The sequence below is a fragment of the Procambarus clarkii genome, chromosome 20 (assembly GCF_040958095.1).
Source record: "Procambarus clarkii isolate CNS0578487 chromosome 20, FALCON_Pclarkii_2.0, whole genome shotgun sequence".
Taxonomy (NCBI): domain Eukaryota; kingdom Metazoa; phylum Arthropoda; class Malacostraca; order Decapoda; family Cambaridae; genus Procambarus; species Procambarus clarkii.
The window spans coordinates 16,270,908-16,298,865 of record NC_091169.1 but is presented as its reverse complement, the minus strand read 5'-3'; the positions used below and the strand labels follow the sequence as shown (position 1 = coordinate 16,298,865).

At 45.9% G+C, this 27,958-nt stretch overlaps 1 long non-coding RNA gene across 1 annotated transcript; it reads right to left on the bottom strand.

Annotated features, from left to right (window-relative positions):
- Positions 1–27,878, bottom strand: LOC138366597 (uncharacterized). The gene is made up of 3 exons (XR_011229172.1): positions 27,666–27,878; positions 22,954–23,181; positions 1–1,076 (listed from the first exon to the last, which is right to left on the bottom strand). It is a non-coding gene; the product is annotated as an uncharacterized lncRNA (long non-coding RNA).
- Between the last annotated feature and the right edge of the window lie 80 nt (positions 27,879–27,958).

Sequence of the window (27,958 nt, the reverse complement as noted above, 5' to 3'; positions counted from 1 at the left end):
TGACCTTTTGATTTTTATTTAAAACATGTTGATAATAAACATTACAGCATTATTATTAAAATACAAACTATAGCTTGTTGTGAATTCTTGTTCTACAAATTGCAAACACCAAAATTATCTCTAGCATAAGAATGGAAGCTGTAATATACAGCTAACACAAAACTAATCTCTGCAACTCCAAGTAACAATTAGTTAAAAGAATTCATATACCTTACAGGTAAATTTATATTAAATAAACTTCTTAGTATTACAACCCAAGTTCATTACATGAAAATCACTACCTCAGGCAAACTGTAAAATAAAGAGTGAACAGTTTACATCATCAAAAGAGCATCCAAAAAGAGCATCTGCTCAAAACATTATACACCTATGTAGTATTTAATCCCACAAAATACCTTAATCCTAACAATAGTACTGTACTTATGGTAATTATTTGGTAGAAAGTATCAATATGTAGTGATGGACCACCAGTAAACTTCCTTTTATACTGTTAATTTGATAGAGTCCAGAAAAAATATACCTTAAAAATACTGTACTTATATATTTCTAGGTTTAGTATATCACTTACTGTATATGCACTGTACTGTATTAGGCCTAAGATAGCCTGTATTAAGTCTAGGATTGCTAGGAGAGGTTAGCTTAGCTCTTATATTTATGTAATAGTTAAAAAAAATTGATTTGTGAAAATTCAACTATACAAAAGTCGACTTTCTCGTGGTCCATCACTATAGGTTGGTACTGTACTTTCAACCATAGAGTTATTATAAGTACTTTCACTTTAGCAGGATAGGCTGGGAAAAACCTCAAACAGCAGTATCAGGTCTGACCAGAAAGCAAAATTTTATTTATTTATTTATTTATATATATACAAGAAGGTACATTGGGTTTATGAGAGTACACAGCATTGATGTTTTTACATTCTTGTAAAGCCACTAACACGCATAGCGCTTCAGCCAGGTATAGCAGCCTACCTGAGAACAGTGGTCCAGATAATCCCCATTGGGGGGTGAGACACCATCTTCACCATTTACTTCCCATCCACGGGATTGCAGTGGTGTATACGTCCCATGCACTTCCTGCAAGCATGAGTAGTTAGATTGTGGAGGAGGAAACCAAATTTCACAGAGCAAGTATCCCTGGTGGGACAAGTATCCACGGTGGGGCAAGTATTCCTGATGGAGCAAGTATCCCTGGTGGGGCAAGTATTCCTGGTGGGGCAAGTATCCCTGGTGAGGCAAGTATCCCTGGTGAGGCAAGTATCCTTGGTGGGGGCAAGTATCCATGGTGGGAGCAAGTATCCTTGGTGGGGGCAAGTATCCCTGGTGGGACAAGTATCCCTGGTAAGGGCAAGTATCCGTGGTGGAGGCAAGTATCCATAGTGGGGGCAAGTATCCATGGTGGGGGCAAGTATCTGTGGTGGGGCAAGGGAAGCACAAAGTAACCAACCCTGGTACAAGGTCAGAGTGAAATAATAAACCAGAGTACATGCTGTGTGGGTGACAAAGCACAAGCATGAAGAAGAATAAGGAACAACAACAACACGTTTATTGACCTTATGGGTCTCATTCAAGACCTGTTGAGTAAGTGAGGAAGCTATCAGGGACCTTGGGTGTTGAGTGGCCACAACACCATCACTAGCTTTACATTGCAGAAATTATTATTTGCCTCCATTGTCACTAACCTCTACTTATCTTTTGACTTTCAGTGACTTATTTTGTTGCACTTACAGCTTCTGGTGTTTTTCTCAATTTTGAAGTAGATTTCTGATCCCGAGCTTCCCTTCCTTGTTGAGGGAATCAGATTCTTGTCCTGGCACCAAGTAGGCATAAGTGGGTCTCAAGAGGTCTAGCATGTTTCCTAAGGCATGGCTTGATCAGTGCTTACATTCAGGAATAAAAATCATAGAAATAGATGTAAAGAATGAGCATCGGGTTTGAAGGAAGTATAACTGCCAAATTTGAAAGCAACTACATAAGGTGATATTTAATTCTTCTGCCAACTTCTGGCAGCATTAATTGAGTCCAGGGTCTTGTTTTAAAGGTTGGAGGTACCGAGTCCAGGGACTTAATGTTTTAAAGGTTCAAGGTACCAAGTCCAAGAACTTGCTTTAAAGGTTGGAGGTTTCGAGTCCAAGGACTTGCTTTAACCACCGCACTGTGCAGAGCGCATTGAGGGTGTAGATCAGGAGTGTGCAGAGCACCTCCGAGTGTTCACAGGAATAGCGTACAATTCAAAACTGGCGCACAGTGACTTGGGTACGAAATGAATGCCTGAGGCCTCCAGTGATCGTCCAGGATTTTGAAAAAAAATACTGGCATGCCCCACGGCCATAAGGAGCCTCAGTTTCAAGGTAGCAATCATATCTGATGCATCATTTATGAGTTCCCGGTCCACTGTCAGCCATGGTGCTGTAAAACAACTCTCAGAGGATGAAATACGCAACATATTGTTATATGATGGACCAATTACTGATGATTTAGACTATAGTCCTGATAAAGACCTAAAACAAGGGTCTGACACGAGTGATGGGGAGAATGCAATGGATGATGTCGAATGTGTGCACAGTACATGCGCCTCGTCTGGCCTCCCACACTGGCTTGGGTCAACACAACTGGAGTTACCATCACCATCTGTGTCACCTGACCTGAGTCTACTTGGTGAGTCTACATGTGACGAGTAATTTTCTGGGTTCATTGACATAGGCTCATATACAAGCAGTGTTGAGGAACCAAGTGCAAGTGGCTATGGTGTTACTAGGCAGAGTTTTGCTGCCCCAACACCTTCCCGATGCAAGCGCCTGCATGTCACGTGGCCCGAGGACAATGACAACAGTGTGCCCTTGACATCAGGTGTTTGTAGTAGGCCTATACTACGCAGAACAGCCATATATCTTTTGGCAAACCCATACGCAGCTCTAGCACAAGACTAATGAGTCATGGTGTTAGTGCTCATGCTGGTGCTGAAACCAAAAACATGGGTGTACTTGTGTGGCAGGATTGTGAGAATTTTGTCCCACAAATTCCAGCATTTGATGATACTGATGCTGGTGTAACACCCTTATTCCCATATACTGGTGATGATATGCCTGAAATTGATTATTGTATGGCATATTTCGATCAGCCATTCATGGACTATTTCGTTGCAGAGACGAACCAATCTGCTCTGGAACTTATTGACTCTGGAATTTTACCTACCTATTGATTGACACGTTGGAAAGACACGACTAATGAGGAAATGTATGTGTTTTAATGTTGTGCATGATGATGAGGGATGCAGATAAACACGTGATCTAGGATTATTGGAGCAAAGACAGTCTTGTTCCAACCCCCCTTGTTCAACAGGTACATGTCACGTGATAGGTTCTTGCTACTTCTCAGGTGCCTGCACTTTGAAAACAATGCTAATGAAGAGAGACAACAGAATGTGGAAAGTGTGGTTCAAATCACTAAAAAGATCAAATTACTAGTTCAAATCACTAGTTCAAATCAAATTTAGTTCAAATCACTAAAATGATATTTAGTGATTTGAGAGGAAAGTTCCATGACTATTTTGTACTAGCACAGAATGTCGTGATAGATGAATTGCTAAGTAATTATCAAAAAAAGGCACCAAACCGGGAAGGCTATGTAGCACCATCAAATGTGCGGAATAATCAGAGGGCGCTAAATATCACCAAGGATGCCAATACGAGAACAAAAACGCATAAGGCGAACGATATCAAAAGTATCCGAGTCACCAAGACTCGGATGTCCCTGAATTCTATTCAGGGACAGGCGACCGCGAGGGGCAGTCGGAAAGCATGACACACGCTCATCCTGGAAGTCAAGACATGCACGACCATAAGAGGGACAATGCAATTAGGACAATAAGGAGCAAGGCGGCGCTCCATCAAGTAACTATGGGTTAAGCGAGTATGGCCAATACACAACCTCGCCAGAGCTGTTTCCCAGGATACAAGACACTCCGTACATTGACACCATCGCACACTAATATTTTTACCACTTCGGACACCAGCTTTCGACGTTTCGCATATGTGTACGTGTTCCATATTAAAACGACAATATAATGCTATTAACAATTAAAATCTTCTATTTAACAGGCATATAGTTATTAAATGAAGTTTAGTGATGTAATAGACATAATCCGGAGTTGGTAAGGACGCCGCCCGCCAGCGTAAACACAACACACCCGAATGCCTACAAACACGATACAACGCACAAAACACAACACTTCTGTCAGTTTTTGGATAAACTCCTTTTATATTTATTATGTGAGAGTTATACATGTATAAAATGATAACTATTATAGGTAAGCGCCTAATATTTAATATTAATCAATAAAAAAGAAGTCAGAAGCCACACGCCTGTCTGTACATGTCTTTTGTGTAAAAGTATTTTGGGCGCTCATGTACTTGTGCGCTAGCTGGCGTTCACAACTGTTCTCGCCTACAAGCATTAGAATTAAACAAACGAATTTATTTTTTCATTTATATACAAGAAGAGAAGGCTACCCTTGAGTCTGTAATATTCATCTGATCACTGGTCTCCCATTTGGTCCTCATTGCTTTATCTTACTATTATTGAATGTCAATAACCGTATTATGCAATTTCAATTTCTTCTATTTCTTTCTTTATTATGCACCCCATACCCATCCCGTGGGCGGTGGTGTAAAGGATTACAGAGGCACATAATCGGTTCAGGAACTGAACCCTCTAGTTCGTTTAGCTAAGCAAATAACAATGTTTGACGCTAGTTACAAAATTATATATATATATATTATATATATTATATATATATATATATATATATATATATATATATACGTATACATATATACATACACATACATATTTAATCACCTACACAAATACACACATCAATAATCTTTGTGTCACAGGTGATCAACAAGAGGCTCACAACAGTCACTATAAAAGGCACTTTACATCTATAGTGAGTCACACAGTTACTAGTCTTGCTGCAAACCCACCCAACAGGGCGGCAGCTTTACAGTCATGTGCTCCACACCCACCCAACTGGGCGGCAGTTTTACAGTCATGTGCATGCATTACCTACAGTAAGCAAATTTTTGATACTTCGCTAAGATTTCGGGCAGCACATCATTATGAATGAAGTACTTACACATTTCATTATGCAACTTTAATAAAGTTGTCCATCAGCATTTTGTGGTGTTCAGCTACCCTTATCTTCTGTATGTTCCTCACATTACCAGTATACACAAACATTGACATGTAGGGATATAGACCCTCAGGTAAGTTAGTAATTTAAATGCACAGTAGCAGTCCTAGGCGTTCAATCCCCGACCGCCGTCCAAGTGGTTTGGCACCATTCCTCCCCATCCCATCCCCCAGTCTTGATAAGTCAGATATATTGTTTGTTAACACGTTTGTTAACAGATGTAATAGGACCCATTATCACCACACCAGAAATAAATATCTCTTTGATATCCCCAGGGTCAAACTTAATCTGTGTAAACACTCTATGCAAATTAAGGGACCTAGTCTATGGAACTCACTCCCTAGTGAATTGAAAAACTGTAAAACTTTTGCCTTATTTAAAAGCAAAACCAAAAAGTACCTAACTTCATCTATTTAGTTTCCTACACTGAGCTTTAAATTTGCTCTGTACCTAGTGTTACCTAATCTCCTAATTTTTATGTAATATCAAACAACCTTATCATTGTGTTCATTGCTGTCTTCTTTTATGTGCTAGCCATATGCTGTATTGTGACTACCAATTTTTGTCAACTACCATTCAAGCTGTCATTGCAATCAATTATATATTGTTTCTGCTGTATTGTGCCTACCAATTTGTTGTCAACTACCATTTTAAGCTGTCATTGCAATCAATCATAGCTACCTATGTGCTTTAATATACTGTACCTATAATTTTCTCTCATCATCTTTTTTTTTCATTCCATGTAATCTGTTTTCATTTTTTTGTCTATAAACTTTGCAAGTATTTACCTCCTTAAAATTTTCTTAGATTAAGGACCTGCCCGAAACGCTGCGCGTGCTAGTGGCTTTACAAGACTGTAATTACCATATTTGTATCCTTACATTCCTTATGTACATTCTTGTATATGCATAAATAAATAAATAAATAAATAAATAAATAAATAAAAAACACATTTCTCAACAATGAACAGTCAGTTTTATCAAGCTAACATATCCTAACACAACGAGTGAGAGTATTAACTGGTCTAATTATTTTATTAGACCAGTATATATTATTAGATTATACTGGTATAATTATATATATATATATATATATATATATATATATATATATATATATATATATATAATTATACCAGTATAATTATACTGGTATATATTATATATATATATATATATATATATATATATATATATATATATATATATATATATATATATATATATATATATATATATATATATATAATTATACCAGTATAATCTAATAATATATACTGGTCTAATAAAATAATTAGACCAGTTAATACTCTCACTCGTTGTGTTAGGATATGTTAGCTTGATAAAACTGACTGTTCATTGTTGAGAAATGTGTTAAAAAACAATATATCTGACATTATCAAGACTGTAGCTTGCTTAGCAAAAGGAACTTTTTTTAAATTTGGGTTCAGTTTAACTACCGCTCAATGGATGAGTAATTGGGGCATAATAAAGGCACTAAGCTGATAAAATGAAAGATGGGAAAACAACATTAGAGAGATAAACTCGAGAGACGTTTTCATGTTAACCCGAAAATTATTTGAGGAGCAAGACGGACTGCGGGTCAGGCAATTGGTCTTCATGCTATCGTGATGGGGGATCAGCCATTATACGTGTTAATGACTCTTGTATAGTTGTATAGTTAAGGACAACAGGGTAAAGGGGTAATGGGCATTGTGGTTGATTGTTCTACCTGGGAATCCTCCACTGTTTTATATCTTATGTATGTATGTATGTATGTATGTATGTATGTATGTATGTATGTATGTATGTATGTATGTATGTACTAACCTAGTTGTGGTTGCGGGGGTTGAACTTTGGCTCTTTGGTCCCGCCTCTCAACCGTCAATCAACTGATGTACAGATTCCTGAGCCTACTGGGCTCTGTCATATCTACATTTGAACCTGTATATGGAGTCAGCCTCCACCACATTACTGCCTAATGCATTCCATTTATTAACTACTCTGACACTGAAAAGTTCTTTCTATAATCTCCCTGGCTCATTTGGGTACTCAGCTTCCACCTGTGTCCCCTTGTGCGTGTACCACATGTGTTAAATAAATGTATGTATGTATGTATGTATGTATGTATGTATGTATGTATGTAAGGAGAGAAAGAGATGAAGACCGAGACAGAGAAATAGATATAGACAGAGTCAGGGAGAGAATGTTAAACACAGAGACGGATAGATAAGGATATGCAAAATCAGTGAGAGAATGACAGAGATAGAGCGAGGAAAGAGACAGAGAGATAGGCTGACACAGAGAATGGCAGAAACGAGGAGAGGCAGAGACAGAGGGACAGGGACAGACGGACAGGGCCAGGGACGGGGGAACAGAGGGGGGCAGTGGGACAGAGAGGGAGACAGGGACAGAGAAGGGGACAGGGACAGAGACAGAGGGACAGGGTCAGAGAGGGGAACCGGGGGACAGAAGGAGGAGAGGGGGGCAGGAGACCAAGAGAGAGGGGACAGAGGAGAGACAGGGGATAGAAAGAGTGGGCAGGGGGACAGAGGGAGGGACAGGGACAGACAGAGAAAGACAGGAACAGGGGGGCAGAAAGGGCGGACAGGGGGACAGATAGAGGGACAGGGGGCAGAGACAGGGACAAGGGGACAGAGATGGATAGGGGGACTGGAGGAAAGGGAGGGGGACAGATGAAGGACAGCGGACAGAAAGAGTGGGCAGGGGGACAGAGAGGTACAGGGGACAGAGAGGACAGGGGGACAGAGATGGACAGGGGGACATAGAGGAACAGGGGGACAGAGAGTGACAGGGGGACAGAGAGAGGGACAATGGGATAGAGAGGGACAGGGGGACAGAGAGATGGAAAGGGGGGACAAGGGGACAAAGGGAAAGGGATCGGGGACAGAGGACAGAAAATGTGGGCAAGGGGACAAAGTGAGGGACAGGGGGACAAAGATGGACAGGGGGACAGGAGGAAAGGGGGGGAGATGTATGAGGGGGAATGTTTGCGAGAGATGGAGAAGGGGTATTTAGAACGGTAAGTTAGAGAGGGGACAACTAAGGCGCATCATTGAAAAGCAAAGCAAATGAGCATCATTGCAGTAGCAGGAGCCACGCACATCTTCAGCCTGCGTTGTTGAGACATTGTCAATTAAGCGGTGTCCAATAGCAGTATCTTCGGTATTTAAGCGATACCTTAAAAAATACTGGAATTATTGAAAGATATTAATCCAGATATTAATCCCCTTGTGCAACGCACACAAGAGGCAACAGCTTCTAGCTCTACAAGCGGCAATATAAAATAGAGAATAGGCGATTGTTTTCACTCATAGTGTAATAAACCCACGGACCCACCCACCCGCTGAAGCCGTAAATACCAAGACATTACTTCCGTTTAAAATTCAGCCGGAATAATCCTCAGGTATGTGGAGGATGTGGGAGGCCTTTGATCAACCGCCGACTTCCTGCCCCGTCGACGGGGCCATCAGCCCTCAGCCAAATTCATGTGAAACATGTATGTGTGTGTATTAAATATTTTAATTTATTATTCCCAAGATTTAGCTGTTAGCTCTTGGACCCCGCCTTTCTAAGCGTCGGTTGTCTAATGTACCAACTCTCAGCCTCTTTTCCTCCATCATATCTAAACAACATATATTTTTATCTAACACACACACACACATCCCCAAGATGCAGCCTTTAGCAGCTTCCTGACTTTCAGGTTCCTATTTACTGCAAGGTGAATAGAGGCATTAGTGTGTGTATGTTTGTGTCTGTGTGTGTGTGTGTGTGTGTACGTGTGTGTGTGCGTGTGTGTGTTTGTGTGTATACTCACCTAGTTGTGGTTGCGGGGGTTGAGCTCTGGCTCTTTGGTCCCACCTCTCAACTGGCAATCAACTGATGTACAGATTCCTGAACCTACTGGGCTCTATCATATCTGCATTTGAAACTGTGTATGGAGTCAGCCTCCAATGTGTAATAGTCAACAAAATAAAATCCAGCCCATCAACCGTGAAGAGCTCAGTCCCCCAGGGTACTGTGCTTGCTCCAGTACTTTTTCTCATCCTCATTTCGGACATAGACAAGAACACAACATATAGCACTGTATCATCCTTTGCAGATGACACTAGGATCTTCATGAGAGTAGGCAACATAGAGGACACGGCGAACCTCCAGTCAGATGTAGATCAGGTCTTTCTATGGGCTACAGAAAATAATATGGTGTTTAACGAAGATAAGTTCCAGCTCATGCGCTATGGAAAAAATGAAAATATAAAAACGGAAACCACGTACAAAACTCAGGCAAATCATAACATAGAACGAAAAGGCAATGTAAAGGATCTGGGTGTACTCATGTCGGAAGACCTTACCTTTAAGAACACAATAAAGTAGCCGTCACAACTGCAAGAAAAATGACAGGTTGGATAACAAGAACTTTTCACACTAGAGATGCTATACCGATGATGATACTTTTCAAAACGCTTGTGCTCTCTAGAGTGGAGTACTGCTGCACAATGACAGCACCTTTCAAAGCTGGAGAAATTACTGACCTGGAGAGCGTGCAGAGATCCTTTACTGCTAGAATCCACTCAGTAAAACATCTAAACTATTGGGACCGACTAAAGAGCCTAAAACTGTACTCCCTTGAGCGCAGGCGGGAGAGGTACATAATAATTTACACGTGGAAAATATTAGAGGGGCTGGTCCCAAACCTGCACACAGAAATAACATCACATGAGACCAGAAGACATGGCAGGATGTGCAGAATACCCCCGTTGAAAAACAGAGGTGCAACTGGTACTCTGAGAGAGAACTCTATCAACATCAGAGGTCCGAGACTGTTCAACACGCTTCCACTACACATAAGGGGCATAACTGGCCGACCCCTCACAGTGTTCAAGAGAGAACTGGATAAGCACCTCCAAAGGATACCTGATCAACCAGGCTGTGACTCATACGTCAGGCTGCGAGCAGCCGCGTCCAACAGCCTGGTTGATCAGTCCGGCAACCAGGAGGCCTGGTCGACGACCGGGCCGCGGGGACGCTAAGCCCCGGAAGCACCTCAAGGTAAGGTTGCTAAGTATTCTTATATATCTACGTCTAGCTTCCAAGACAAGCACGTTATTACTTGATTGCAAACTGTTTATTGCTCGTAGTGAGGAAAGAGGAAGTAATTAAGCAGTATTAATAGTATGAAGTATTAATAATTAATACTTCAGTGTTGTCAATAATTTCGAGAGACATGAGACAAGCCCATGACATTACTCTAACAAGAGAAATGTTGAACAAGAATACTTGCATAATAGACAAAACCCAAGATTCAAGAAGATTACAAATTCTTGAGGCAATTCACATAAGAATAGAGCGACCTACCATGAACACCCAAATCACGGAACTATTTACTCTACCCACCATGAGAGTAAGGACAAGACAAGAACATATCGATGCCAACACAGAAGACAATGTCCAACATAACAGGCCAATTACACTGGATTAATCTTTGTGTTTAGATAGGAGATGCCTCGTATGGGCCAATAAGCCTTCTGCAGCCCCTATGTTTATCCCTTATGTATCCCCCCATGTTTTCACCTTCATTGTATATATATATGTACATGTATGTATGAGAGTGTGTACATGTATATATAATATTAATAATTTTGTAACTAGTGTCACAAATTGTTATTTGCTTAGCTAAACGAACTAGAGGGTTCAGTTCCTGAACTGATTATGTGCCTCTGTAATCCTTTACACCACCGCCCACGGGATGGGTATGGGGTGCATAATAAAGAAAGAAATAGAGTTGAATTGGCCTGATTAAGACTTTATGACCATGTAATCTATGTTTTGCTCCACTACTTACTGGTTGAGTATGGGGTGCATAACAAATAATAGCCTCCTTCGGGGGCGCCTTGTTTCTAAACGTGTTAGTCTTAAATCCTTTAATCTCAAATCTTGCTACAATGTACCTCTTAATATATGTTATGTACTCTCGCAACCCAATGTACCTTCTTGTATATAAATAAATAGATTTCAACTGTAAGGGGGGTATAGTTTGCACCTTGTTATTCTAATAATGGATAAATAATTCTAATAATGGAAGCGCTAATTATATGAACAAGTGCCATGTATTTATTCAGACGAGAACAACAGCGAACACAAACCAGCGCATATACGAACGGAATGGTTTGTATGTACAAACTTCTCAGTGAACGAAGTTGTTTCTAGCCCGGTATCCGAAATTGCAGTATACGACTTGACCAGTCCCCGTTTCCCATCGCCGGTTACGGTGGTAGGAGGACGGCCACGAGGAAACACAACATTTAAGAGTACGTAGTTTGTTACCAGTAAGAGACGATCAAGAAGCCTGTCAACGGGTAAGGATGGAGAAATGGATAACCGGGTAAAAGTCGGAATATGGAATACCTTTTTGAGAGATGGGACAAGAGTGGACAGCTTCCTTGGCAGCAGCATCTGCACGCTCATTTAAAGACACACCAATATAGCTGGGAACCCAACAAAACTCAACCGACTTAAATTTACTGTGAACAAGAAACAGCCAATGCTGGATCTCGACAACTACTGGATGAATCGGATTAAAGGACCCGAGAGCCATGAGGGCACTACGTAAGTCAACAACAACTACAAAGGAAGCCTAACAACGAGAAAGCAGGAGACGAAGAGCACAGAGAATAGCATAAAGCTCCGCTGTAAAGATGCTAGTCTCCGGAGGTAAGCGACACATATAAGTGCGATCAGGAAAAACAACAGAGTAGCCAACACCGTCCGCAGACGTAGACCCATCGGTGAAGACAGAAATAGAGCGGGAGTGAGAAGAAAAGTGCTCAAGGAAAAGGCATTTTAGAACCGTAGGAGGGGTAAAAGCTTTAGTGATTTGGGTCAAGGATGTACAAAACTGCAGAAGGGGGATTCTCCACGGGGGCAAAGAAGGAACAACACGAGGAGAAACATTAGAAACACGAACAGAAAGAGAATCCTGTAAGCGAGATAACCGGACAGAAAGAGGGAGGTGGTGAAGAGGAACAGGACCAGCAGGAGGGGTAAAAGTTAAAGTACGACAGAGGAGAGAGGAAGGATGTTGTAAGGACCGTGCAAGATAGCGAAGACAGCAGCGATCACAGCGGTCCTGGAGAGACAGGAAGCCAGTGTCAACATACAAGCTAAGGACGGGAGTCGAACGAAAGACACCAGAACTGAGGCGCAACCCAGTATGGTGCAAAGCATCAAGACGGCAAAGAGTAGAAGGAGAAGCAGATGAGTAAGCAGGGCAACCATAATCGAGCTTAGACAGGACGAGAGAGGAATGTAAAGCAAGGAGAGTGCGCCTATCTGCTCCCCAAGAAGTATGGGACAATACCCAAAGGAGGGTAAGGGCCTTAGAGCACTCAACACGGAGGTATGAGATATCGGGAGACCAAGCCAAACGAGTGTCAAGGAATAACCCCAAAAGCTTCGCGGAATCTTTGTACTCAAGGGGATGACCATAAAGTGACAGAGGGATGAAGAACGACCCGTTTCCGAGTAAAAGACATGGCACAAGTCTTAGAAGTAGAGAACTTGAAGCCATGATCGGTGGCCCAAGACGACACGGCATCAATCACAAGTTGAAGGCGGCGCTGAAGGAGAGGCGAATCATCACCCTGACAGCAAAGGGTAAGATCAACAACATAGAGAGCGGAGAAAACAACTGAAGGAAGAGAGGAAAGAAGACCATTGAGGGCAACCAGAAAAAGAGTAGTGCTCAGAACACTACCCCTGGGGCACACCTTCGTACTGCTGAAAAGAGGCAGAGAGAGCAGTACCAAGGCACGCCTGAAAGGAACGATGAGAGAGGAAGCTGTGGAGAAAGAGAGGGAGATGACCACGAAGACCAAAAGAATGAAGCTGGGATAGAATATGGTATCGCCAAGTGGTGTCGTAAGCCTTTTCCAGGTCAAAAAGGACGGCAACAACGGAGGTCCTCGCAGCAAAAGCAGTACGAATATAGACCTCCAAGTTCACCAGGACATCTGTCATGCTGCAGCACTTGCGGAAACCAAATTGAGAAGGGGAGAGGAGGTGATGGTGTTCCAGGAACCACATCAGACGAACGTTAACCATACGTTCAAAGAGTTTGCAGACACAACTTGTGAGGGCAATAGGGCGAAAGTCCTTAGGGGAAGTTCCCAGAGACCCTGGTTTGCGAACAAGGACAACGGCATTGAGCCAGTCCTCAGGGACTGACGATGACTCCCAGATCCGATTATACAGAGTCAGTAAATACTGAGACGTGCACGGAGGGAGATGGCAAAGCATCTCATAATGAATACCATCGGAGCCCGCCGCCGTAGAACCAAAGAGGGCCAGGGCAGAACGAAGTTCAGAGAGAGAGAGAAGGGATCGTTATAGGAAAGTCGAAGACGAGTGCAGAAATCTAAAGGACGAGACTCAAGGACAGGTTTACGAAGAAGGAAAGATTGGGGAAGATGAAGACCAGAGCTAACAGAAGAAAAGTGGGAACCCAGTTCGGTAGCAACCTGCAACGGGTCCGCCACAAGAGTACCACGGAGGTGAAGGACCGGTGAAACATCGGGAACAAACTTACCCGCTATCTTGCGGATACCAGATCTGTGGCAGGGGTGTTTCGGACGTAATTGTGGAGACATAAGATGCCCAACATTCATGTTTAGCCATACGGATGGCCCTATGGGCCACCGCACTCGCTTTCCGAAAGAAAAGAAAAGAATCGGCGGTCTGCTGACGGCAGTGCCTCTTCCAGGCTGCACGCTTACAGCGGACAGTTCGAGCACACTCTGCATTCCACCAGAGTGATGCCACCAGTCTTCCATTCCACCACTTCCACGGACCCCGAGAGGAAGAGAGGAATAGAGTGGAGGGCAGCGTCGAAGACAATGTCATGAAAAAGGAGGAGAGCACGAGGGAGGGGCAGAAGGAAGAGGTCAGAGAGAGCAGCACTGAGGGTAAATAGGTTCCAGTCCGCTTTAGCAAACTACCACCTAGGGAAGGAGAGAGGAGGACAAAAAGAGAAAAAGGAAACAAGGATGGGGAAATGGTCACTGCCATGGAGGTCATCAAGAACCTGCCACGTGAAATCTAAGTAAAGAGAAGAAGAGCAAAGAGAAAGATCAAGACAGGAAAGGGTGCGAGTCCGAGAGTCCAAATGAGTGGGTTCACCAGAATTCAGAAGAGACAGGGAAGAAGTGAGGATAAACGGTTCAAGAAGGCGACCTCGGGTATTCATCAGAACATCACGCCAAAGAGAATGACAACAATTGAAATCACCTAGCAGGAGCACAGGCTCTGGCAAGGAGTCCAGGAGGTGTTTCAGATCAGGAAGAGAAAGCAGGACACTCGGGGGAGATAAATGGAACAAACTGTGTACCATTTCCCCACAAAGATACGAGCAGCAGAACAATGGAGAGGCAAAGGAAAAAGTAAGGGGGAGATATGAGCAGCAGAACAATGGAGAGGCAAAGGAAAAAGTAAGGGGGACAAAGGGAACATCAGTGCGAATCAAGAGAGCAGAAGAATTAAGAGCCCCAGCAACAGCTGGGGGGGGGGGGGTGGGGAGAGAAAGGAATAGCCCTGAAAACGACCAGGACGAGTACCATCGGCTCCTGGAGACAGACACAAAGGGGCGAAAACCGCGAAATCAGAAGTTGGAGATCGAGGAAATTGGCGTAATAACCTCGAACGTTCCATTGAAGAATAGACATCAACGAGAAAAGAAAGGACAACAACAGAGAACAAGGAAGAAACAAAGGCGAAAGAGCAATATAGCACGTTAAAGAATATCAGGGTCAGGATCAGGGTCAGTAAAGTCAGGGTTAGGGGGCATAGGTAAACTGAGCAAAGACAGAGGGAAGGAAGCGGGAGAACAGACCAGAGGGGGACGAGCAGGGTCCGGAGGAGGAGACAACGGAGAGTAGTCGTCAAGGACAGCAGCAGGAAGAGGGGGAGTAGAAAGAGGGAAACACACCTCAGCAAGGGCAGCAACTGAGAGGAAAGCGGGGGCCAAAGAAACCTCCATAGCAGGAACAGGGGGCGCAAACACCGAAATGGGAGGGGAAGGAGCGATAGAGGCAGAAGTAGGGGCCGAGGAAGAAAGCGAAACCTTCTTACCCGCCGGGGAGGAGAAAGGAGAGGAGCCAGGCTTACGCTTCTGACGTAAAGAGACATGCGTCCCAGCAACTACGTACTGGGCAATGGATTCTAGCGTCTCAACAGGAGAAGCCGAACGAGAGCACACGCGACAGCCGTTTGGCGAGCGATGGACATCAGCCCGCACCGACAGGCGGTGGGGAGAGTCAAGAGACGGAGGGGAAGGATGGGGAGGAGGAACAGAGGAAGACGAGGACGATGACATAGGAGACAAGACAGACCGGGTAGAAAGGAGGGGAACCCCAGACAGAGGACCAGGAGGTGGATCGTTCGGGACAGAACTCAAAGGAACAGAGGAGGGGGCAGTGGGCGTATCAGGGTCCAAGGCCCGGAAACAGTTGTGAGTCTGAGGAAGGTGGGAAGGATGAGGAGAGGAAGAGCGCAACACGCGAGCATAAGAGATATTAGCATAAGGCGGGAGCAGGCAAACTTTGCGCCTCGCCTCAGGAAAAGATAAACGTTCCCGGTGCTTCAAGTTGAGGACGGCTGCCTCAAGCTTGTAATGGACACACGCACGGGAGAAGGTAGGATGGGCCTCACCGCAGTTGAGGCAACGAGCTCGGGGAGAAGTGCACTCCGACTTAAGAGTGACCTTCGCCACCACACAAAGGACAGAGAGAGACAGTCACAGAGCAGTGGAGGGCACTATGCCCAAACCTCCAGCACTTGTTGCAGAGCCTAGGAGAAGGAATGTACTCCTGGACAGAGCACCTGGCACCAGCAAGAATGACAGAGGGTGGAAGGGTCCGACCATCAAAGGTAATCTTCACAACCCGAAGGGGTTGACAGCGACTACCCTGCGAATGGCCCTGGGCATCAAGGATATGTCGAATATCGTCGTGGCAGTCTCACAGATCCCGAACACCGGTTGCAACATGGGGCGGGAGGAGAGTAGTGCCAACACTGGCATTCATGTGAACATTCTTGGAGACCCGAACAGGGATCTCGCCAAGGCAAGACAAGGCTGCCAAGCAAGAAGCTGCATCCTGAGGAGCAGCAGCAACGACACGTGTACCGAGACGAGTGGGGTTGAAGGTAACAGAGGCATCCATGGAATCAACGAGATGTCGATGGAGGGAGAAATCGTCAGGAGGCGCAGAATCAAGAGGGAGGAGATCAAAATATTTGGCCCACAAAGTGGGACCAAACAAAGCTTGATAGGTATCAGAATGGGAAGGAATCGAGCGAGGGTGGCCCTTGATGAGGACAACGTTGAGAACCCCCAGAGAGAGAGGAGTTAAAAGGCGCAGTAGTTACAACTAGAGATGGAGCTGCGTCAGGGGACGAGGTAGTCACCACTGGGGTCTTGGGGCTCGACCCAACCACAGAGGAGGGAGTGGAGCCAAGGGGAGGAGTCAGAGAGGCCAAAGGAGGAGCAAGGTCAGGGCCCAATACAGCGGAGCCTACAGAGCCCAGTCTTCCAACATGGACCGACTCGGGGGCTTGGTCGCCCACCCCACGAGCCTGAGAAGGCAATGGAGAAACAGCAGAAACAGTAAATATCATTGCTACGAAAAATCAACATTCATTCACGAATGTGCCCCCACACCCACCATGGAGCCACAATTAGAGGCAGGACACCCAACAAGAAGCTATCGCCGATCATGCCGGGGCCTCCTAGGGGTGCGTTGTGAGTATACGCCCCACAAACGCCACCTTAAGAACCGACAGTCCGTCGAGATTGGGCTCAGTGACGTAAGGGGGATTGACACTAAAAGGTTCCCCTCGCTCTCGACGTTGGGTACTACAGTTCTATGGGTGCAAGAGTATGCCTCCTCAAGCACCCGGGCGTCAAAATAGAAGAAGTCCAAAGGAATAACCAAAACAAGCAAAAGGTCGGCAGGAAACGGCAAGCAGATAGGAGAAGAGGGGGGAGAAAAATGAAACAGAAGGAAAAGGTGCTCAGCACAATTGGAGAGGACGGCAGCAGGAGCACAAGGCTAAAAAAGGACAGAGGACTGTCCCAAGGAGCATCACACTCCGGCAGCCGCCAACTAAGCCCCCCTCACGGTGTCAACGGGCTGAACAGGGAGGGGGAGATGAATTGCTAGTTCTCTTCAAGGGATGACTCGGGTTCAAGCAGTATATACCATCAAAGTGGCACAGGTTTGGACTAAAGTTCTTCGTGTTTTGTGACTGTAAAACTGGTATGATCATGGTCATGATATTGTATTCAGGTACAGACGTTGACATACCAGGTCAAGATCCACATGGGTTCTCAGGCAGTGTCGTGAAAACACTCATAGAACCATTGCTGAACAAGGGGCATATCCTGTTCACAGACAACTACTATACCAGCCCCTCGCTGACCAGATTCCTCCTTGACCACAACACCAGTCTATGTGGCACTGTCAAGGCCCACAGGAGGGTAATGCCAGTGTTTGGCATTGGTATTGCAGTGGGTGAATGCCAGCTGTGAAAGTGTGATAAAATGTTATCCGTGCGCTGGAGGGACAGACATGAGGTGAATATGTTGACAACTATTCACACTGGTGCCATGTTGGATGGTGGCAAAGTGAACTGTGCAACAAGGCTGCCAATGTATAAACCTAATTGTGTCATTGACTACAATGTAAATATGCAATTACAGAGTAGATAAATGTGACATGATGGTTGGTGCTGTCGAGTTCATGCAAAAATCTGTGAAGTGGATGAAGAAATTGTTTTCCACCTCATTGACGTTGCAGTGCTGAACTGTTTCAACATGTATCATGTGAAATCTGGCATGATGATGTTGGTGATGTTGGCCAAGTGCAACTTCAGGTGCCGGTTCCCTCCCTTTCGGCGTCACTGGTGGCCAAGGATTTGTGTGCCAGTGGGCATTTGGCTTTGGTCTTACTCTTCTTTTTCCCTGCTGGAGCTGTTTTCGGGCTAGCTCGGGGAGGATGTGGAGGAGTTGGAATCCGGGCCAGTGTCCGGTGTGTTTGCTTCGGCAGCTCGGGCATTGGCTGCCTTGTTGGAGTTGTTTGTGCAGATTCTGAGGGAGGCAGTGTCTGTTCTTTGCTTCTCGCCTCACATGTCGACAGGCAGTGATTGTCTACTCTTTCAAATCTGTTTGGGCCCTGGCTCTTAGATTTTCGTCCCCTTTTTATCTCGTCGTTGTTTGCAGAGTCTGTGGTGATGCATTTTCTGCAGGCGGCTTTGTCTAATTGCCGACCTATGTCAGACTTGGTTCTTCTGGGGGGGAGGGGGAGTGCAGTGGTGGTTCTGCACGGAATGGTTGTGCCAGGTCTCGGGGGTTCCTTCAGTCATCGTAAGCCAGTAGTGTCAGATTCAAGACCGACCCCTCCTGCAGAGCCGTCTGCATCTAGTCAACACAGTGATTACTCTGAGCATTGGTTGGGCTCTTGTAGAGGTCGTCGGCCCTTTTGCGGTTCACCCTGTTGACAGGGCAATGTTCCAGTGAAAATTGATGGGGCACTGAACGAGTAAACGTTGACGGGGTGATAGACGAGTGAACGTTGAAGGGGCAATGAACAAGCCTCCCCTCTTCCTGGGGGAGGCTCGCACTGTTTGCTCTCACCTGGTCCCACGATTCGTGGGCATTTTGGGTCATTTTCTCTGGCTTGCAGTGGCATTGGGTCATTCCTCCTCCTTCGGGGAGGGGGGGGGGGGGAATTGGGGCTGGCAGGGTACGCCTTTTTTCCTACGCTCTGTTGGGTCATCATGGACTGGGTTCACTTGGGCGTGGTGGAAACGACAGCATCTCTCAGGTGGGTTTCCTGCCTGTTTTCAATTCCGAAACGGGACTGTGCAAATCTGTGATTCGTACTGGACTTGTCCCGTCTAAACCCCTGGGTCTTTTGCTCCTCCTTTCGGATGACCACTCTGTCTCAGGTATGGATGCTTTTGGCGCTGGATGCCTGGATGGTGTCTCTGGACCTCCGGGACGCATATTGGCATGTCCCGATTCATCCGGGATTCAAGGACTGGCTCAGTTTTGTTGTGGGGCAACAGGCTTATCGCTATTGTTGCCTTCCATTCGGTTTGAATCTGGCACCTCCTGTGTTCACACGCCTTCCCCGGGTTGTGGTGAACCGTTTGCTTCTTTTAGGGATTCAAGTTCTGGCTTACTTTGACGACTGGCTGGTGGTTGGTGGGCTCCCAGCCAGTCCGTGTGTCAGCTCGCCAGGAATTTGTTTTTTTCCCAGCTCGCTGGGTTTGGGTTCTTAATGAACTGGAGGAAGTCGCATTTGGTTCCCTCTCAGGTTCGGACTTGGCTGGGTCTTGTGTGGGACTCTCAGGCCACGTCCTCGTCTCTCCCTCCTGCGGCATTGTTGTGGCTGCGGTCCTGCCTATGACTGTTTTTGGAGGGCACCTGAGTCACACGATAGTTGTTCGAGTGGCTGTGCAGGAGCTTGAACTTTGCTGTGCTGGTCTACCCATCAGGTCGGATCTGGCTTCGACGGCTGTTCTGGTTCCTAAGGGGATGTCCCATCCGCCGCTCCCGTGATCGCTGAATACGGATGCCAGGAGCCTTGCATCGGCAGGTGTGTAGCCGGCATCCTCTGCGGGTTTTTGGGGGTTCTGTGTTGTAGCGCCTCCCAGAGCCCCTTGCTCAATGTGAAGAGGTGGACCTCTTCACATCAGCATGGTTGAAATGACTTCCAGTGTATGTGGTGCTCTTCCCAGACTACGAGGCCGTCGGGGTCAATACCTTTTGGCTGGACTGGTCGAGGTGTGGTTACCTGTATCTCTTCCTACTATTTCGGTTGTTGCTCTGGGTCCTGGCTCCCTTCGAGATTTACCAGGGGAGAGTAGTTCTGTTGGTCCCTTGGTGACCGGTCTAGCCCTGGGTTCAGGCACTTCCTGCTCACTGTCCGAACCCTAGGACCTTCCGTGGCTCACCTCTTTCAGCAGATCGATACAGTACGGTACATGGCTGGTTGGATCTTCTCCTCCACACTCCGTGTCCGTTTTTTTTTTTTACACGGGTTTATCACCACTTGTATGATGATCAGGTGGCTTCGTTGATGATGTCCTACCTGCGAGTTTTATCTCGACGGCTGTATGAAATTTTCTGGCGGTTCTTTCGGCACTTTTTGTCTCTTCGTAGGTTGTCTTTGATTCCTTATCGGGTTGTTTTGCCCTTTCACTTTTGGTTGTTTCAGGACCATCATCTTATGCCAAATACTGTCGCCTCATATCATGCGGCGCTGCCAGAGCCTCTTCAGCTTGTATTCAGAGTGGATGTCACTTCTGTTCCATTCTGCAAGCTTTTTCGGGCGTCGTTTCACCTCCTGCCTGCTCAAAGGTCGGAGGTGAGCCATCCTGCCAAAGTCGTCCTGGTCGTTGGACCGGGTGCTCTTTTTTGTCTTCTCTCAGTTTGTGGTGGTCCCCTCAGTTCAGGACTGTTTTTTGACGGCTCTTTTCTTGTTGGTATTGGCCTATGGGGGTCGGGTCGGAGAGCTTCATGCTCTCCTCCGGCACAAGGGTTTCTGCTCTTATGTCCTGGTGGTCATTTCATTTGTTTGCAGCTGTCTCCTTTTCTGGCGAAGAATGAGTCTGCTGCTTTCCGAAAGGGTCTTTGGGTTGTTGATGCTTGGTTAGTTCGGCCGGGGGTGCATCATGTTTTGTGTCCAGTTGCGACTCTTCCCCGTTATTTGCACGCCGCGTCTTCCGTGGCAGGGGACGCGCTTTGAGTGGATCCAGTTTCCCTTCTTCCCTGTTCCAGGGCACGGGCCTCCCAGGTCGTCCGCAAGATTATTCGGTCCAGCCAGCCTGCAGTCTATCCCCGTGCCCATGACGCTCGTAAGTTCTCGACTTTGGCTGCTTTTTTTGGTAATATGTCCTGGGCTGACATTCAGGTGAGATGGGCTTTTGGAGGTCGAACAGGATCCTGGCCACATGGTACTTCGTTAATGTTCCTGACACTTCTCGGGTGTGTGTAGCCTTGGGTCACAGGTTACAGCTAGTTGTCTCGACTTCGAGTTGAGGAGCGAGTGACAACCGCCTCCCAGGTAATTCCCTTTTCTTCTTTATCTTTGGTTAGGTAGCTCCACAGAGCCGAAGTGGCTATCCACAGAAAACCAGCGTTGAATGTAATGAAATGCTATTTTCTGGGCAAGACCCAGAAGCTCCTCGGCATCCCTTCCTCCCTCCAGTTGCCGTTTTTTTGTGTGTTTTTGATATTCAGCCTCTGAACTGAGTAGAGTAGCCAGCGTGTAACGAGAGTGATGTCATGCTTGTTTGCTAGTTTTTTAATGGAGAGTTCTGCTTGCAAGTTCAGATTTCAGTTTGCAATTTTTGACTAGCAGTACTCTGTTTTGGAATTCCTACCTTTCTGGGTGCCTGGCCTGGTAGATGGCAGACAAAGATTGCTTCCAATTGCACGGGGGTGTCTTTAGGTCATTGCTCCTCGTGCCTCTTCTTGAGGGGGGCCAGGTTCTGGCTCTGGTCCCCGGAAGGCCTAGAACGCTATTGATTGACTGTTGCCATGGTCTAATATATGCACATCAGCCCGGTATAACTCCAGGGAGCCTCCGGGTCTCACCCATAAAATGGTGTTTCATTACGTTCAACGCTGGTTTTTTGCAAAGAATTTTGTGTATGTGCACAGTGGGAATGTCATATTTTAAGGCAGCACAGCACGGTGGTTAATGGTTGGAGGCTCTGGCCAATAATTATATGATTTGGAAAAGTGCTTTCAGGCATATGCAGGTGATGAGTCACAATGTGGCTAAAGTATGTTGACCAGACCACACACTAGAAGGTGAAGGGATGACGACGTTTCGGTCCGTCCTGGACCATTCTCAAGTCGATTGTCTTTTGCTTTCAGGCATGTGAACTTTGGTCACTTGGTGCATTCTAGGACATGTTATCATTAATACAGATTTGAGAATACCATTCAAACCCTGCAGCAAGATCACTTCCAAGACAACATCTACTCACAAATGCTATGGCAATAATTCAAACGACAAAGTTGTCAAATATTTACCACTGGGTGCCAAGCCATGTATGAGTACCAAGGAATGACATTATAGACGCTGCTGGAAAACTTGCAACTAAGAAAAGGAATGTAGATAATTACATACCACAGACTTGACACAGTAACAAATGACCCTTCATAATGGTCCAAGACGGACCAAAACGTCGTCGTCTTTTCATCTTCTAGTGTGTGGTTTGGTTAACATATACCACAGTTTATCACAGATTAAGAAATAATTAGACACACAACAATACAAAAGATTAATAGCAACCATAAGGGAGTAGCTGCAACTGCATCAGGCTTCAATACCCTGCATCAGGCTCATGTGCATGAGCTTATAAGTTCCGGATGAAGAGAGGAAATGTTAGTATTAAGGAGATATACCAAACCACTGTTTCATAATATAACTCAATGCAAAGTTACCAACAAAACTTAATTTTATCTGAGATTTAACAATGCAGAAGTTGTTGGCCATAATCTTTCAGAGTCCAACATACAAGTCTTAAATAGTCATTCACAGCCCAAGACAGAAATGAGTAACACTTAGCAGGCCAGCCTGCTAAGTGTTACTTACAAGTGTTACCTGCCTTAGAGCCACACATTAATATCCTGAAAACTAAATTTGTTTCGATGACAGATGCTGTCTACCTCTTTAATGTATTGTTTGCTATATCCAAAAAGGTCGTTGTCTTCATCAGAGATTTGTCTTGATTACTGTCTGCTTTGTACAAATTTGGATTTGTGGCTAAAAATGGGAACTTGTTTGATAGTTTTGAATGAGGATTTCCCAGTTGACTTCTGCTTACTGTTTACCTCCCTGGTGGCTGCTGTCTGCCTCAAAGCTGCGACTTGTCAGTGTCCCAAGAAATACCATAACTGAGAAGATAAGACAAATAAATTATTTTATAATCCAGTTCTCATTTAGTAAATATTAACAGGGACACTGAAGAAATAGAGTAGAAGCTAAAGTGATTATACCAAACTGAAAAATGCATATGGAACAGGAAGCTATACAAGAAGAAGTAACACACATAAAATACTATGTCACATGGCATCACTTTATCTGCTGAGTGGATAATCCTTATCAGCTGAGTGGACAGTGCTCTGGAGTCATAGTCTTAAGGGCCCAAGTTTGATCCCCGGCGGAGGCGGAAACAAATGGGCATTGTTTCTTTCACCCTGATGCACCTATTCACCTAGCAGTAAATAGGTACCAGAGACTTAGACAACTGCTACAGGCTGCTATCTGGGGATGTGTGCATGTGTGGGCGTGTTTTAGAAATATACGTAGTAAACATAATAGAGGAAAAATAGATTGGTTAAAAAGGCAGGATCCAAGGGCCAATAGCTCAAGTCTGCAGACACAAATAGTAAATACATGTAAAATCAAAATAACAAACCTACACAGCATTTTACACACAAAAAAATTGGTTCATACAGGGACAACAAAGAAACTTATGAAGTCTTGAAAGGACACCATGAACAACATTCACTTAATACACCAATCAACATAAAAGTTGAAGATCTGGACAGTTCTTACATTAACCGTTAAACTGCGCAAAACTGCCTATGAAGTTTTGAGTAACTGACTGGGTTATCACTGGGTTCGACATCCGGGGGCTTTACGTCGGCTGTTGCGGCTTCCTCTTCAGGTTTTTCGGAATTCAGTGCCTTGGCGCCTACCCTCGCTCGATGTGTTCACGGATGCGTTGTCTCTCGGCTGGGGTTTTGTGACCAGTGCTTACCAGGCCGGCCAGGGGCGGTGGGGTCCATCCTTCCGTCGGGCCCACAGCACATTGCAGGAGTTCGCGGTGGTGTGGTTTGCACTTTGGAGGATTTGAGTCGCCTGGGAATTGACGATCCGGCTCCATTCGGACTGCTCCCTGGTGGTTCATTGCCTGAACCAAGGAGATTCGATGCGGTTCTTGGGGGTTGGTCGCTTCGGATGACTCATCTGCTGAGTTCTTGGGGTTTGGCTCTCCTGGCGGTTCACGTCCGGGGGGTGTCCGACATCCTGGTGGACGGCCTGTCCCAGTTTGTTCCCCTCTCCATGGAATGGACGGTCAACGCCAACTCATTCAGTTGTCTCAGAACGTCTCTGCCAGACGTTCAGGTGCCCGGAGGTTGACCTATTCACGTTGGCGTGGTCGAGGTGTCTTTCGGTATATGTTGCGCCCTTCCCTGACTGCGAGGCTGTCGGGATCAACACCTTTCGGCAGGACTGGTCGAGGTGGGGGTTCCTATACCTCTTTCCTCCAGTCCAGCTGTTGCTCCAGGTCCTGGCTCGCTTAGAGACTTACCAGGGGCGAGTTGTCCTCTTGACCCCATGGTGGGCGGCCCAGCCTTGGTTTCAGGTGCTGCTGGCACGGTGTCCGGACCCGGATGATTTTCCGCGGGGGTCCGCCTCTTTCAGAAGATCGGCTGAAGATCAACTCGGTGCGTCAAGTAGCTGGTTCGGTCTTTTCCGCGAGGCTACACGTATGGTATTTTTGACTTGAGTCCATCATCATCTCTATGGTGATCAGGTGGCTTTGTTGTTGGTGTCCCACCTGCGGGCTTTGTCTAGGTGGCAGTATGAAGTCTCTTGGCGATCCTTCCGTTTCTTTCTTTGGCTTCGTAGGTATACTTTGCTGTTGGTTAAGATTATCTTGTCCTTTCTTTCTTGGTTGTTCCAGGACCATAGTCTTATGCCGAATACTGTCGCCTCCTATTGTGCGGCGCAGGCAGAGGTGCTGCAGCTTGCTTTTGGTATTGATGTTACTTCTGCGCAGTTTCGAAAGCTGTCTCGTGCCTTGTTTCATCTCTGGCCTGCTCATGCACCACTTGAGCCATCCTGGTCGCTTGACAGGGTGCTCTCTTATCTCTCTTCTCCTTGGTTTGTAGTGGCCCCTTTGGTTCAGGACTGTTTCTCTAAAGCTCTTCTCTTGTTGTCATTAGCCTCTGGGGGTTGGGTCGGGGAGCTTCATGCTCTCCTCCAGCGCAGGGGTTTCTGCTTGTTTAGTCCTAATGGTAGGTTTGTTCGTTTGCAGCCATTTCCTTCTTTTCTGGCAAAGAATGAGACTGCTGCTTTCCAGTGGGGTCCTTGGGTTGTTGATGCTTGGTTCATCAGGCCGGGGGGTGCATCATGTGTTGTGTCCGGTTGCAGCTGTTTGTCGTTATTTGCACGCCACGGACTCTGTAGCCAGGGATGCGCACAGGGTTCATACAGTTTCCCTTCTTTCCTGTTTCAAGGTGCGGGTGTCCCAGGTCGTCTGTTGGGTTTTTCAGTCTAGCCAGCCTGTGGTCTATCCCTGTGCCCATGACATTCGCAAGTTTGCTGTTCTTACTACTGTGTTTGGTAATATGTCCTGGGTTGACATTCGGGCGCAGCGTTTTTGGAGGTTGAACAGGGTCCTGGCTGCGGATTACTTGGTAGACGTTCCAGGGGCCTAGTCGGGCATGTGTTGCTTTGGGTCGGCGGTTGCAGCCAGTTGTCTCAACTTCGCGTTAAGGAGTGAGCAGGGACTTATTCCCGGGTAAGTCCCTATAGTTTTCGTCTGAGTAGGTAGCTCCAGGAAGCTGACAGGGTTCCCCCCCCCAAAAAACCCGCGTTGAATGTAATAAAACCCCATTTTCTGTGCGAGTCCCGGAGGCCCCCGGGCAACCCTCCCTTACCCCGGTCGGTAGTTTTTGCATGTTTTTGATATCCAGCTTCAGAACTGGGGCGTGGATGGCTGGCACGGAGGTCTGGGGCTCCCTCTTCTCCCTCCCAGGGAGGAGGGGAGCTGCGCAGATTGCGCTACGGCGACGTGTGATATCATACTCGTTTGCTTGTTTCTGTTTGGGGAGTTCTATCCACTTGTTCGGTTTTTTGTGACAATTTTCACCAGAATCGGGTTTATTTTGGGACGCTTACATTTTTGGGTGCCCAATCCGGTCAATGGCAGACATAGAATGCTTCCACCTACACAGGGATTTCTATAGGCCATTGCTCCTTATGCCTCTCTGAGGGGGCCAGGTTCTGGCTCGTGGTCCCCTGTAGGCCCACAGAACTCCATACACATGACTGATGCCATAGTCTGACATTAGCATATCGGCCTGGATAGCTCTGGGACTCACCCAGAAAATGGCGTTTCATTACATTCAATGCTGCTTTTTTGACATTTTTAGGTGATGCTGTGGTCACAAGGTTTACAGCAGTGTTGTTAGCTCATGCTGTGTGCGCCAGCCTGGCTCACTCAGTACTGAGGCTCTCAGACCCGGGAATGTTGCCCATGATTTAAAAAAAAATGACATCTGTTTACAAGAGCCCTGAGGAGGGTGATGTGAACCCACTGTGATGTGATGAGGGTGATGTGAACTCACACCCGGCAATGTGGACCACGATTTTTTTTAAAGATGGCATCTGTTTACAAGAGCCCTGAGGAAGCTGATGTGAACCCCATGTAGCCACGGGAGTTTTGAATAGAACGTGAAAAATAAAACACCCGGAGGCGCGTTGCGCACATGAAGACTGGGCCTGAAGGCGCGTTGCACAGTTAAAGGGTTAAATATCTCCTCTTCAGACGATGCACCTGGTGTTTTCCTGACAAGGTCCACATGCAACTTCTTGGCCTTTGAACAAACAAGAGCTTCAGAGACACTATCGCCATGTAATTGTCTTTCATTCATCCAGACCAGCAGTAGCTTTTCAACCTCTTCTAGGATTTTTGGACATTTCTTGGTAACCTTGGTAACTCCTTTAGCCACTTCAAGCGTCTTAAATTGTTCCTTCCTCTTCAGAATGGTACAAATCATTGACGAGGTCCTGCCATACTCCATGACGAGATCAGTCACACGGACACCCCACTCGTGCTTTGCTATGATTTCCTCCTTCACTTCCACGGTAATTGTTGCTTTCTTCCCCTTCCCAACACTGTCTTTAGCAAGCAGCTTCATTAGCAACATCATGCGTTACAAATTGTAGTCACAAAACCACAAAAAAAAACAAAGAAAAGCGTAAATAAATGCAGAGGGATGCTTGTCGTGCGCGATACAACAACAACACTGGTGTCGGAGGCGTCCGAGAATTTGCGAGAACCCGCAAGACACTAGGAAGCACCATGTGGTTTTGATCATTAATAGAGGTGAAGCTCGTCAATAAAGGAAAATTTGCTGCGAGTGGCTCACTCATTACTCGAAATGCTCGTAGACAGAGCCGCTCGTTAATCGAGGTGCCACTGTACTTCTGTATGATAATTTATTTTTTAAATTATTAAATTTTTAGCCGATATCCATAGCTATTCCTGCTATAGCCACTGTCTATGAGTTAAGTGTTACAATTAAACGTTGAAATAAAATACTGTGTTGAGAAATATGATAAACATCAAGATTATACTCACCCACTTTTTGTCACTGCTGATTTTGTGATGGTATCCTTGTCATCGGTGGTCAAGTTGGACGAGGCTCCTGCAGTCAAGCTGGTCGAAGCTCCTGTGGTCAAGCTGGTCGAGGCTCCTGTGGTCAAGCTGGTCGAGGCTCCTGAGGTCACGGTCGTCGAGGCTCCTGTTGACAAATGGTGATTAACCAAGTTAGTGATGGTACCTACTTACAAGTAAGTAAGTAATTATCAAAAGAAGGCACCAAACCGGGAAGGCTATGTAGCACCATCATATACGCAAAATAATCAGAAGGC